This window comes from Rutidosis leptorrhynchoides, chromosome 2 (genome assembly GCF_046630445.1).
Source record: "Rutidosis leptorrhynchoides isolate AG116_Rl617_1_P2 chromosome 2, CSIRO_AGI_Rlap_v1, whole genome shotgun sequence".
Lineage (NCBI taxonomy): Eukaryota > Viridiplantae > Streptophyta > Magnoliopsida > Asterales > Asteraceae > Rutidosis > Rutidosis leptorrhynchoides.
Genome location: NC_092334.1, coordinates 161872912 through 161887256, shown reverse-complemented (window position 1 = coordinate 161887256; position 14345 = coordinate 161872912).

Below are 14345 nucleotides of genomic sequence, written 5' to 3'. Positions count from 1 at the left end.
GATTTAAAATGAAGAAGTTATGGGTAAAACAAGATTGGATAATTTTTCTCATTTTAGCTACGTGAAAATTTGTAACAAATCTATTCCAACCATAACTTAATCAACTTGTATTGTATATTATGTAATCTTGAGATACCATAGACACGTATACAATGTTTCGACCTATCATTTCGACACATCTATATATATTTCGGAACAACCATAGACACTCTATATGTGAATGTTGGAGTTAGCTATACAGGGTTGAGGTTGATTCCAAAATATATATAGTTTGAGTTGTGATCAATACTGAGATACGTATACACTGGGTCGTGGATTGATTCAAGATAATATTTATCGATTTATTTCTGTACATCTAACTGTGGACAACTAGTTGTAGGTTACTAACGAGGACAGCTGACTTAATAAACTTAAAACATCAAAATATATTAAAAGTGTTGTAAATATATTTTGAACATACTTTGATATATATGTATATATTGTTATAGGTTCGTGAATCAACCAGTGGCCAAGTCTTACTTCCCGACGAAGTAAAAATCTGTGAAAGTGAGTTATAGTCCCACTTTTAAAATCTAATATTTTTGGGATGAGAATACATGCAGGTTTTATAAATGATTTACAAAATAGACACAAGTACGTGAAACTACATTCTATGGTTGAATTATCAAAATCGAATATGCCCCTTTTTTATTAAGTCTGGTAATCTAAGAATTAGGGAACAGACACCCTAACAGACACCAGATGCTTTAGTACTTCGAAATTTATATCATATCCGAAGGGTGTCCCGGAATGATGGGGATATTCTTATATATGCATCTTGTTAATGTCGGTTACCAGGTGTTCACCATATGAATGATTTTTATCTCTATGTATGGGGTGTGTATTGAAATATGAAATCTTGTGGTCTATTATTATGATTTGATATATATAGGTTAAACCTATAACTCACCAACATTTTTGTTGACGTTTTAAGCATGTTTATTCTCAGGTGGTTATTAAGAGCTTCCGCTGTCGCATACTTAAATAAGGACGAGATTTGGAGTCCATGCTTGTATGATATTGTGTAAAAACTGCATTCAAGAAACTTATTTTGTTGTAACATATTTGTATTGTAAACCATTATGTAATGGTCGTGTGCAAACAGGATATTTTAGATTATCATTATTTGATAATCTACGTAAAGCTTTTTAAACCTTTATTGATGAAATAAAGGTTATGGTTTGTTTTAAAATGAATGCAGTCTTTGAAAAACGTCTCATATAGAGGTCAAAACCTCGCAACGAAATCAATTAATATGGAACGTTTTTAATCAATAAGAACGGGACATTTCAGTTGGTATCCGAGCGTTGGTCTTAGAGAACCAGAATTTTTCATTAGTGTGTCTTATCGAGTTTGTTAGGATGCATTAGTGAGTCTGGACTTCGACCGTGTTTACTTGAAAATGATTGCTTAACAAATTTTGTTAGAAACTATATATTTTTAACATGTGAATATTATGTGATATATTAATCTCTTAACGCGTTTGATATTATGTGATAGATGTCTACCTCTAGAACAAGTCTCATTGATTCACCTAATAATAATGAACAGTCAAATGTAAATTGGAATGATTCGTGGACTGATTCACAAGTTCCCGAAGAGGAACCGGAAGAAGAGTCGGAACCGGAAGAAGAATCGGAACCGGAAGAAGAATCGGAACCGGATGAAGAAATAGAACCGGTGGGGGAAATAATAAAACGGTTAAGTGAAAGAAAATCCTCAACCAACCGACCAAGGTTAATTATGGTCAATGTTGTTTCCGCTAAGGAAGCAAAATATTGGGAGGATTACCAATTCTCCGATGAATCGGATTCCGACGAGAATTCCGATGATGTTATAGAAATTACCCCAACTGAATTTAAAAAGGCAAAAGAAAATAATAAGGGAAAGGGCATAAAAATAGAGAAATCTAATTCCAACCCCGATGAACTTTATATGTATCGTCAACCCCCGAAGTCCTTAAGTTGTAACAATGACCCGGGAACCTCTAAACCACCAGGTTTTTCTAAACCAATGTGGAAAATTACGGCTCGTATTAGGGGAACATCATATATCCCTAGAAACTTGGCAAAACGAACCAAAACCGAAGAAGAAGAAACAAGCGAGTCGGAATAAGAGAGTTGTATTCGTGTGGTGTAATATATGTAATATAGTGTGCTTATGCTTTATGATATATGTAAAAATTGCTTGTATTAATAAGTATTTTTTTTTATGAATCTAACTCTTGTCTATTTTACAGTATAAAAACACAAAATGGATAGACAACCCAATATTTTAAGAGACCTACCCGAAGACATGATTGATGAAATCTTGTCTAGAGTCGGTCAGAATTCTTCGGCATAACTATTTAAGGCGAGATCAGTTTGTAAGACATTCGAAGAACGTTCCAAGAATGCCTTGGTTTATAAAAGGCTTTCGTTCGAAAGATGGGGGATATCACATTGAGAAATCCATAAGTTACGATGTGTTTACTTTGACGCATATATTGCGGGGAACCCAAATGCTATTTTACGCAATGGGTTAAGAAATTATTTTGACTCAATATATCCGAATATTGGACTTCATGATTTAGAAAAAGCGGCTAACATGCAACATAAAGAAGCATGTTATGCTTACGGATTAGTAATGTTCGCTTCTCACCAAAGTGAGAACAAGAACATCGTCCTACAACTATTAAACAAAACGTTCCCACAAGTGACGGAGTCGGTAATTGGGGTAAGAAATGAGGTTTTTAGATTGTTACGGGACTGTTGGACATTACGTAACCCTCGTCCCTTTGACGATGTTACAACACGCTGTCTTATCAACGGCCATAACGGTTATGTTCCACAAGACCAAGGATGGGAAGTAGTCCTAGTAAAACCAGAATGCATGACTTGTTTCTGGACGTATGAATTACGTGTCTTTATTGCCTTTGCTGAACGACTTGTGTACTAGCTAGAATTATCTTCACAACTATCTTGTATCAAAGTTATTGTGTGCTATATTTCATGCTTTATGTAAAATAAGCGGTATTGTAAGTTTGTAAAATATTGTATAAAAGTTTGAACGCGAAATATTATTATAATCAGTTTTTCATATAGAATTGTAGTAGTTGAATTGTATATTAGCTACTAAGTATGAACTTAACGGGTAGGTACTACCCGAATTTAAACTTATAAAACGCTAATATGAAGAAAAAGCTTTTATAAATGAGTTCATATTATGCTACGAAATACTATTAACTACTCTTAATATTCTGTATGATTAACTTGTTCCATTTGACTATTTTGAAGGAAATGGCACCGACTACTCGACACTCCGTGAATACAAATGAAGAGGAATTCCGTACTTTTCTAGCTTCAAACATAGCCGCAGTACAGGCTGCGCTACATACCAACAATAACCTTGGATCTAGCAGTACAGGAAATCGTGTAGGATGCACCTACAAAGAATTCACTGCCTGCAAACCTTTGGAATTTGATGGAACCGAAGGACCGATCGGATTGAAACGGTGGACCGAGAAGGTCGAATCGGTGTTTGCCATAAGTAAGTGTACTGAATAGGACAAAGTGAAGTACGCTACGCATACCTTCACAGGTTCTGCGTTAACATGGTGGAATACCTATCTAGAGCAAGTGGGACAAGACGATGCGTACGCACTACCGTGGTCAGCATTCAAGCACTTGATGAACGAGAAGTACCGTCCCAGAACCGAGGTCAATAAGCTCAAGACATAACTTAGAGGGTTACGAACCCAAGGATTTGATATTACCACGTATGAAAGACGATTCACAGAATTGTGCCTATTGTGTCCGGGAGCGTTCGAAGATGAGGAAGAGAAGATCGACGCGTTTGTGAAAGGATTACCGGAAAGAATCCAAGAGGATATAAGTTCACACGAGCCCGCCTCCATACAACAGGCATGTAGAATGGCTCACAAACTAGTGAACCATATTGAAGAAAGAATTAAAGAACAGACTGCTGAAGAGGCCAATGTGAAGCAAGTCAAAAGAAAGTGGGAGGAAAATGGTGATAAGAATCACCAATATAACAACAACAGCAATTACAACAATAATCGCAACAATTATCCCAACAATCGCAACATCAATCGCAACTACAACAAACGGCCCAACAACAACAACAACAACAACAACAGCAACTACAACAATCATCCCAACAACAATAATAACCGCAACAACAACAACAACAATCAGAAGCAGCTATGCCAAAGGTGTGAAAAGTATCACTCGGGGTTCTGCACCAAATTTTGCAATAAGTGTAAAAGAAATGGTCATAGTGCGGCGAAGTGTGAGGTCTACGGACCAGGGGTTAATAGAACGAAAGGAACAAATGGTGTCGGAACGAGTAATGGTGGAGCAAGTAGTGTCGGAGCAAGTTATGCCAATGTAGTTTGTTATAAATGTGGAAAACCGGGCCACATTATTAGAAATTGTCCGAACCAGGAGAACACGAATGGACAAGGCCGCGGAAGAGTTTTCAATATTAATGCGACAGAGGCACAGGAAGACCCGGAGCTTGTTACGGGTACGTTTCTTATTGACAATAAATCTGCTTACGTTTTATTTGATTCGGGTGCGGATAGAAGCTATATGAGTAGAGATTTTTGTGCTAAATTAAGTTGTCCATTGACGCCTTTGGATAGTAAATTTTTACTCGAATTAGCAAATGGTAAATTAATTTCAGCAGATAATATATGTCGGAATTGAGAAATTAAACTGGTTAGCGAAACATTTAAGATTGACTTGATACCAGTAGAGTTAGGGAGTTTTGATGTGATAATCGGTATGGACTGGTTGAAAGAAGTGAAAGCAGAGATCGTTTGTTACAAAAATGCAATTCGCATTATACGAGAAAAAGGAAAACCCTTAATGGTGTACGGAGAAAAGGGCAACACGAAGCTACATCTTATTAGTAATTTGAAGGCACAAAAACTAATAAGAAAAGGTTGCTATGATATTCTAGCACACGTCGAGAAAGTACAAACTGAAGAAAAGAGCATCAATGATGTTCCCGTCGCAAAAGAATTTCCCGATGTATTTCTGAAAGAATTACCGGGATTACCCCCACATCGATCCGTTTAATTTCAAATAGATCTTGTACCAGGAGCTGCACCAATAGCTCGTGCTCCTTACAGACTCGCACCCAGCGAGATGAAAGAACTGCAAAGCCAATTACAAGAACTTTTAGAGCGTGGTTTCATTCGACCAAGCACATCACCGTGGGGAGCTCCTGTTTTGTTTGTCAAGAAGAAAGATGGTACATTCAGGTTGTGTATCGACTACCGAGAGTTGAACAAACTTACCATCAAGAACCGCTACCCACTACCAAGAATCGACGACTTATTTGATCAACTACAAGGCTCGTCTGTTTATTCAAAGATTGACTTACGTTCCGGGTATCATCAAATGCGGGTGAAAGAAGATGATATTCCAAAGACTGCTTTCAGAACACGTTACGGTCATTACGAGTTTATGGTCATGCCGTTTGGTTTAACTAATGCACCAGCTGTGTTCATGGACCTTATGAACCGAGTGTGTGGACCATGCCTTGACAAGTTTGTCATTGTTTTCATTGATGACATACTTATTTACTCAAAGAATGACTAAGAACACGGTGAACATTTGAGAAAGGCGTTAGAAGTATTGAGGAAGGAAGAATTGTACGCTAAGTTTTCAAAGTGTGCATTTTGGTTGGAAGAAGTTCAATTCCTCGGTCACATAGTGAACAAAGAAGGTATTAAGGTGGATCCGGCAAAGATAGAAACTGTTGAAAAGTGGGAAACCCCGAAAACTCCGAAACACATACGCCAGTTTTTAGGACTAGCTGGTTACTACAGAAGGTTCATCCAAGACTTTTCCAGAATAGCAAAACCCTTGACTGCATTAACGCATAAAGGGAAGAAATTTGAATGGAATGATGAACAAGAGAAAGCGTTTCAGTTATTGAAGAAAAAGCTAACTACAGCACCTATATTGTCATTGCCTGAAGGGAATGATGATTTTGTGATTTATTTTGACGCATCAAAGCAAGGTCTCGGTTATGTATTAATGCAATGAACGAAGGTGATTGCTTATGCGTCTAGACAATTGAAGATTCACGAACAAAATTATACGACGCATGATTTAGAATTAGGCGCGGTTGTTTTTGCATTAAAGACTTGGAGGCACTACTTATATGGGGTCAAAAGTATTATATATACCGACCACAAAAGTCTTCAACACATATTTAATCAGAAACAACTGAATATGAGGCAGCGTAGGTGGATTGAATTATTGAATGATTACGACTTTGAGATTCGTTACCACCCGGGGAAGGCAAATGTGGTAGCCGATGCCTTGAGCAGGAAGGACAGAGAACCCATTCGAGTAAAATCTATGAATATAATGATTCATAATAACCTTACTACTCAAATAAAGGAGGCGCAACAAGGAGTTTTAAAAAAGGGAAATTTAAAGGATGAAATACCCAAAGGATCGGAGAAGCATCTTAATATTCGGGAAGACGGAACCCGGTATAGGGCTGAAAGGATTTGGGTACCAAAATTTGGAGATATGAGAGAAATGGTACTTAGAGAAGCTCATAAAACCAGATACTCAATACATCCCGGAACGGGGAAGATGTACAAGGATCTCAAGAAATATTTCGGAAACAGTTGGGATCGACATCTACCGTTAGCAGAATTTTCCTACAACAACAGCTACCATTCAAGCATTGAGATGGCGCCGTTTGAAGCACTTTATGGTAGAAAGTGCAGGTCTCCGATTTGTTGGAGTGAAGTGGGGGATAGACAGATTACGGGTCCGGAGATTATACAAGAACCTACCGAGAAGATCATCCAAATTCAACAACGGTTGAAAACCGCCCAAAGTCGACAAAAGAGCTACGCTGACATTAAAAGAAAAGATATAGAATTTGAAATTGGAGAGATGGTCATGCTTAAAGTTGCACCTTGGAAAGGCGTTGTTCGATTTGGTAAACGAGGGAAATTAAATCCAAGGTATATTGGACCATTCAAGATTATTGATCGTGTCGGACCAGTAGCTTACCGACTTGAGTTACCTCAACAACTCGCGGCTGTACATAACACTTTCCACGTCTCGAATTTGAAGAAATGTTTTGCTAAAGAAGATCTCACTATTCCGTTAGATGAAATCCAAATCAACGAAAAACTTCAATTCATCGAAGAACCCGTCGAAATAATGGATCGTGAGGTTAAAAGACTTAAGCAAAACAAGATACCAATTGTTAAGGTTCGATGGAATGCTCGTAGAGGACCCGAGTTCACCTGGGAGCGTGAAGATCAGATGAAGAAGAAATACCCGCATCTATTTCTAGAAGATTCGTCAACACCTTCAACTGTTTAAAATTTCGGGACGAAATTTATTTAACGGGTAGGTACTGTAGTGACCCGAACTTTTCCATGTTTATATATATTAATTGAGATTGATATTTACATGATTAAATGTTTCCAACATGTTAAGCAATCAAACTTGTTAAGACTTGATTAATTGAAATATGTTTCTTATAGACAATTGACCACCCAAGTTGACCGGTGATTCACGAACGTTAAAACTTGTAAAAACTATATGATGACATATATATGGATATATATATATATAGTTAACATGATACTATGATAAGTAAACATACCATTAAGTATATTAACAATGAACTACATATGTAAAAACAAGACTACTAACTTAATGATTTTTAAACGAGACATATATGTAACGATTATCGTTGTAAAGACATTTAATGTATATATATATCATATTAAGAGATATTCATACATGATAATATCATGATAATATAATAATTTAAAATCTCATTTGATATTATAAACATTGGGTTAACAACATTTAACAAGATCGTTAACCTAAAGGTTTCAAAACAACACTTACATGTAACGACTAACGATGACTTAACGACTCAGTTAAAATGTATATACATGTAGTGTTTTAATATGTATTTATACACTTTTGAAAGACTTCAATACACTTATCAAAATACTTCTACTTAACAAAAATGCTTACAATTACATCCTCGTTCAGTTTCATCAACAATTCTACTCGTATGCACCCGTATTCGTACTCGTACAATACACAGCTTTTAGGTGTATGTACTATTGGTATATACACTCCAATGATCAACTATTAGCAGCCCATGTGAGTCACCTAACACATGTGGGAACCATCATTTGGCAACTAGCATGAAATGTCTCATAAAATTACAAAAATATGAGTAATCATTCATGACTTATTTACATGAAAACAAAATTACATATCCTTTATATCTAATCCATACACCAACGACCAAAAACACCTAAAAACACTTTCATTCTTCAATTTTCTTCATCTAATTGATCTCTCTCAAGTTCTATCTTCAAGTTCTAAGTGTTCTTCATATATTCTACAAGTTCTAGTTACATAAAATCAAGAATACTTTCAAGTTTGCTAGCTCACTTCCAATCTTGTAAGGTGATCATCCAACCTCAAGAAATCTTTGTTTCTTACAGTAGGTTATCATTCTAATACAAGGTAATAATCATATTCAAACTTTGGTTCAATTTCTATAACTATAATAATCTTATTTCAAGTGATGATCTTACTTGAACTTGTTTTGGTGTCATGATTCTGCTTCAAGAACTTCGAGCCATCCAAGGATCCGTTGAAGCTAGATCCATTTTTCACTTTTCCAGTAGGTTTATCCAAGGAACTTAAGGTAGTAATGATGTTCATAACATCATTCAATTCATACATATAAAGCTATCTTATTCGAAGGTTTAAACTTGTAATCACTAGAACATAGTTTAGTTAATTCTAAACTTGTTGGCAAACAAAAGTTAATCCTTCTAACTTAACTTTTAAAATCAACTAAACACATGTTCTATATCTATATGATATGCTAACTTAATGATTTAAAACCTGGAGACACGAAAAACACCGTAAAACCGGATTTACGCCGTCGTAGTAACACCTCGGGCTGTTTTGGGTTAGTTAATTAAAAACTATGATAAACTTTGATTTAAAAGTTGTTATTCTGAGAAAATTATTTTTATTATGAACATGAAACTATATCCAAAAATTATGGTTAAACTCAAAGTGGAAGTATGTTTTCTAAAATGGTCATCTAGACGTCGTTCTTTCGACTGAAATGACTACCTTTACAAAAACAACTTGTAACTTATTTTTCTGACTATAAACCTATACTTTTTCTGTTTAGATTCATAAAATAGAGTTCAATATGAAACCATAGCAATTTGATTCACTCAAAACGGATTTAAAATGAAGAAGTTATGGGTAAAACAAGATTGGATAATTTTTCTCATTTTAGCTACGTGAAAATTTGTAACAAATCTATCCAACCATAACTTAATCAACTTGTATTGTATATTATGTAATCTTGAGATACCATAGACACGTATACAATGTTTCGACCTATCATGTCGACACATCTATATATATTTCGGAACAACCATAGACACTCTATATGTGAATGTTGGAGTTAGCTATACAGGGTGGAGATTGATTCCAAAATATATATAGTTTGAGTTGTGATCAATACTGAGATACGTATACACTGGGTCATGGATTGATTCAAGATAATATTTATCGATTTATTTCTGTACATCTAACTGTGGACAACTAGTTGTAGGTTACTAATGAGGACAGCTGACTTAATAAACTTAAAACATCAAAATATATTAAAAGTGTTGTAAATATATTTTGAACATACTTTGATATATATGTATATATTGTTATAGGTTCGTGAATCAACCAGTGGCCAAGTCTTACTTCCCGACGAAGTAAAAATCTGTGAAAGTGAGTTATAGTCCCACTTTTAAAATCTAATATTTTTGGGATGAGAATACATGCAGGTTTTATAAATGATTTACAAAATAGACACAAGTACGTGAAACTACATTCTATGGTTGAATTATCGAAATCGAATATGCCCCTTTTTTATTAAGTCTGGTAATCTAAGAATTAGGGAACAGACACCCTAATTGACACGAATCCTAAAGATAGATCTATTGGGCCTAACAAACCCCATCCAAAGTACCAGATGCTTTAGTACTTCGAAATTTATATCATATCCGAAGGGTGTCCCGGAATGATGGGGATATTCTTATATATGCATCTTGTTAATGTCGGTTACCAGGTGTTCACCATATGAATGATTTTTATCTCTATGTATAGGGTGTGTATTGAAATATGAAATCTTGTGGTCTATTATTATGATTTGATATATATAGGTTAAACCTATAACTCACCAACATTTTTGTTGACGTTTTAAGCATGTTTATTCTCAGGTGGTTATTAAGAGCTTCCGCTGTCGCATACTTAAATAAGGACGAGATTTGGAGTCCATGCTTGTATGATATTGTGTAAAAACTGCATTCAAGAAACTTATTTTGTTGTAACATATTTGTATTGTAAACCATTATGTAATGGTCGTGTGCAAACAGGATATTTTAGATTATCATTATTTGATAATCTACGTAAAGCTTTTTAAACCTTTATTGATGAAATAAAGGTTATGGTTTGTTTTAAAATGAATGCAGTCTTTGAAAAACGTCTCATATATAGGTCAAAACCTCGCAACGAAATCAATTAATATGGAACGTTTTTAATCAATAAGAACGGGACATTTCATGTCTGTTCACGACTTTCTGATGGGGTTAGAATCTGGACACAAAAAGCTCGGAATCAAACCGCCAAATCAAGTGATTGAAGAGCTAAGATATATGTCCTTACTTGAAGTAAGTGACAATCCATATGGGTCTGTGTTTGTCAATTCTCACTATACAAAGGTCTTCATCAGAGTCTCGGATTTCAGAAGATACTCAGACGAAACGTTGGTGTATGCCTTCAAATATTTGAGATGGAGACTGATCAATAACTACTATTCAACTGAAGATAATGAGATTGTCAAATACATACTCACGAGATTGAAAATTCGTCTAAAGACAAGAGTGAACATACGAAGATATGAAAATCTCAAGGGATTCAAATCCAAAGTTCACTTTAAAGGAACAAAGTTCCATTAGATTTTTTTTAAAATAGGATTATATTGTAAAGTTCACATTTAACACTAAGGGGAGATTGTTAGGACCTCAAAGTAGTATAGTGTTAATGTGAAATAAGCTTAAATGATGGTTCCTTAGAAGAGGGCTATATAAGGAACCTAAGTAGTCCTAATTAGATAGCTATTGCATTGTAAATGAGTTCTAGAAGCTGTGGAATGTAAATCTGAAGGTTTTCGTATGCCCGAGAGACATATTTAATTAATGTGGCTAATATGTTATGATCCAAGTCGGGTCATACCCAATAACAAGCTTACCAACACCCTATTCGTATTTAATCTAAATGAATGGATCATTAAATCAATACGCGACACTTGGATTTTAGAAAATCGGTTTTCTAAAATGTTATTACATGAGATAAATTATTTGGATAATTTGTAAATTAAGGACTTAATTGTTTATAAGGATAAACAATATATTGTGTTATATTTTATAAAAAGTTTATAAAATAAATATGTATGTAACTTAACAAGTCATGTTTTTTTTATATACAAGTTTTATAAAAATAAAAAGAGTTATTTTTATATAAAACCCATGTGATATAGTATGCAGTTTTTGGGACTCCAAGACAAGCATCTCATGCTTGTTTTGTTACTTTTAACATTACACAAGTATTAAGGAGCATGGGTATTAAGTCCTTGACTCAAGAGAGAGCTAGAAACTTGCAAAATACATAAAATACACTTCAAAAAACTGCACAAACAGCTCCTTCATTGCTGTTCTGGCCGTGACCTTTTCTTGCCAAAAAGGGGTGCTTAATTTGAAGTTTGCAAGCTTAATCAAGTGTCTAATAAATCCTAACCAAAAGCTAGGGTGTTGGGGTTAAAAGTTTGGAGTATTACTTGCTTGAGGCTTCAAGTTAGAGGCTCACTTTTCATCATCTTCTTCAACATCATCTAGTTGGAAATCTTAACCCTCAATTAACTTGAGGAGGTATATTTCTTATCTTCTTCCTTTATTTGTAAGCATATGTTTCAAGACTTGATATTTACATGGAATTTAACTTAATGGTTAACTTATAAACATGAACTTATGCATGCTTCCGCTTTCTTTATTATCATAAAAATGGTTTTATGAACATGTAAATATTAAGAACATGTTGTTTATTAAGTTGTTAAATTCCATCAATGGTATCTAGAGCCGATGTCTATGAAATTTGCTTCTTATATTTGGTCTTTAAAACCCACCAACTTTGCATTCTATGTACATGCATGAATGTAGAATGTAAAAATATTCGGGTTTGGGTGGGTTCATGATTTTGGCTGAATTTTAAGGGTTCCAAAAGTGGGTTTGGAACTTGCAAATTGGTCAAATTTGTTGTATGTTGAAGTTCACAATCAAGCCTTGACCTTTTGTTTGAATGGTTGCATGTTTGGATGATTATTAATAATTCATTTGGTATGTAATATTAATTCATTCATGTGGTTGTAATATTCATTCAAGTTGGTTTGTAATATTGTTATTTTGGTTATGTAATTTATTTTATATTTGGTATGTAAAATAGATTAGGTTGTATTTTCATTTTCTAGAAAAATGTATTAGGATATGTTTTTTGTAAAAATGAAGATACAAGATGAAGACTTGGAAGATGCATTTGGATGCAAGATTAAGTGGGAGATTTTGAAATCTCCTACTTAGTGTTATAACCCTTAACCGGTGACATTTGTTTTCGGCTAAACAAATGTCTACCAAAGTGGCTTGATTGTGAACACATTTGTTTGCATGCGTGGTTGTTATATTTCTTGTAAGATTGAGGATTGTGTATGTTACTACGACAAGTTATCACTCAAGTTAACAAACAAGCATAACTACAATTTAATTGGTTAAATTATTAACGACATGCAAAACGTCAATTTAAATGGCTAAATTAAAAACGGCTAAAAGGACATTAATAAATGGTTATTAAGAACATGATAAGGATCATATATATAAAATGGTTTATATCAAGTAATTGGCTAAAATTACAAGACTTGAAAATGGATTTCAAATGAACCATACACTAAATGCATGTTGGTATATGGCATAAATGTTTTCTTAAACTAGAATTAACGAAAACTTAAAATCCCTTAATCGACAAGGTAAACAAGTTTAACGCCATCCTTTTGTGGGACACTTAAACATAGTAGGGAACTCATAATGGGATAAAGGTCACCTAACCATTATGAGCTAACTAATATGGTTAAGGTAAAATTCGCATGCTTGTGGGATAAAGGTCACCTAACCACTTCTATGTTAATTTTACATGTTTACACAAGTAGGATGACTTGATTTGGGAATCATGAACTTAGGGTCACCGAAGCATGAGGAACAAATAGGCGTTGATGGGATAAATATGCCATGCAAAAGGATTGCATGATCCCATAATTTAGAAGTTGCAAAAGGATTGTAATTGTCATATAAATGACTACCTAGCTAAATCAAATAACGGGATAAAGGTCACCTAACCGAAATTTGATTTACCGTTAGATTCTAATATTTAATAATTCAATTAAAATTTAAAAGGGTATTGTTTATTAAATTTAAAATCGATACTTAAATAAACTTTGTTAAATTTCGTAGATGGCCGCCAGTAACAACAACATGCAAAACGCACCTATTAACTTGAACAACCTATCGTTAAGGTCTCTCCTCGAGAAAGACAAACTCAACCATACGAACTTTATGGATTGGTTCCGCAATCTTAGGATTGTCCTCAAACTTGAGGATAAGGCATATGTGTTGGAAGACCCCATTCCCGATCAACCCGACGAGGATGATACAGAAGGCATGGCTTATTGGGATAAGTATTGCGCCGATTCGGTGCAAGTCGCTTGCCTAATGCTTGGGACTATGATACCCGAACTCCAAAAGGATTTCAAGCATCATACTGCATACGACATGATCACGCAATTGAAGGAGATGTTCCTTCAACAAGCACGTGTCGAGCGCTTTGAGACCGTTCGAGCGCTTCATGCATGTCGTATGGACGACTCCCAATCCGTTTCATCTTATGTCCTTAAGATGAAAAGCCTTATTGATCGCGCAAACCGTCTTAATCTCAACATATCTAATGAGCTAGCCACAGATCTTATCTTAAACTCCTTGTCAAAGAGGTTTAACCAATTTGTAATTAATTACAATATGAATGGGATGGATAAGACCATTGGCGAACTTCATGGCATGCTTAGGACTACGGAAACTAGCATGGGTAAGAGGGCTTCACCCGTGCTAATGATCA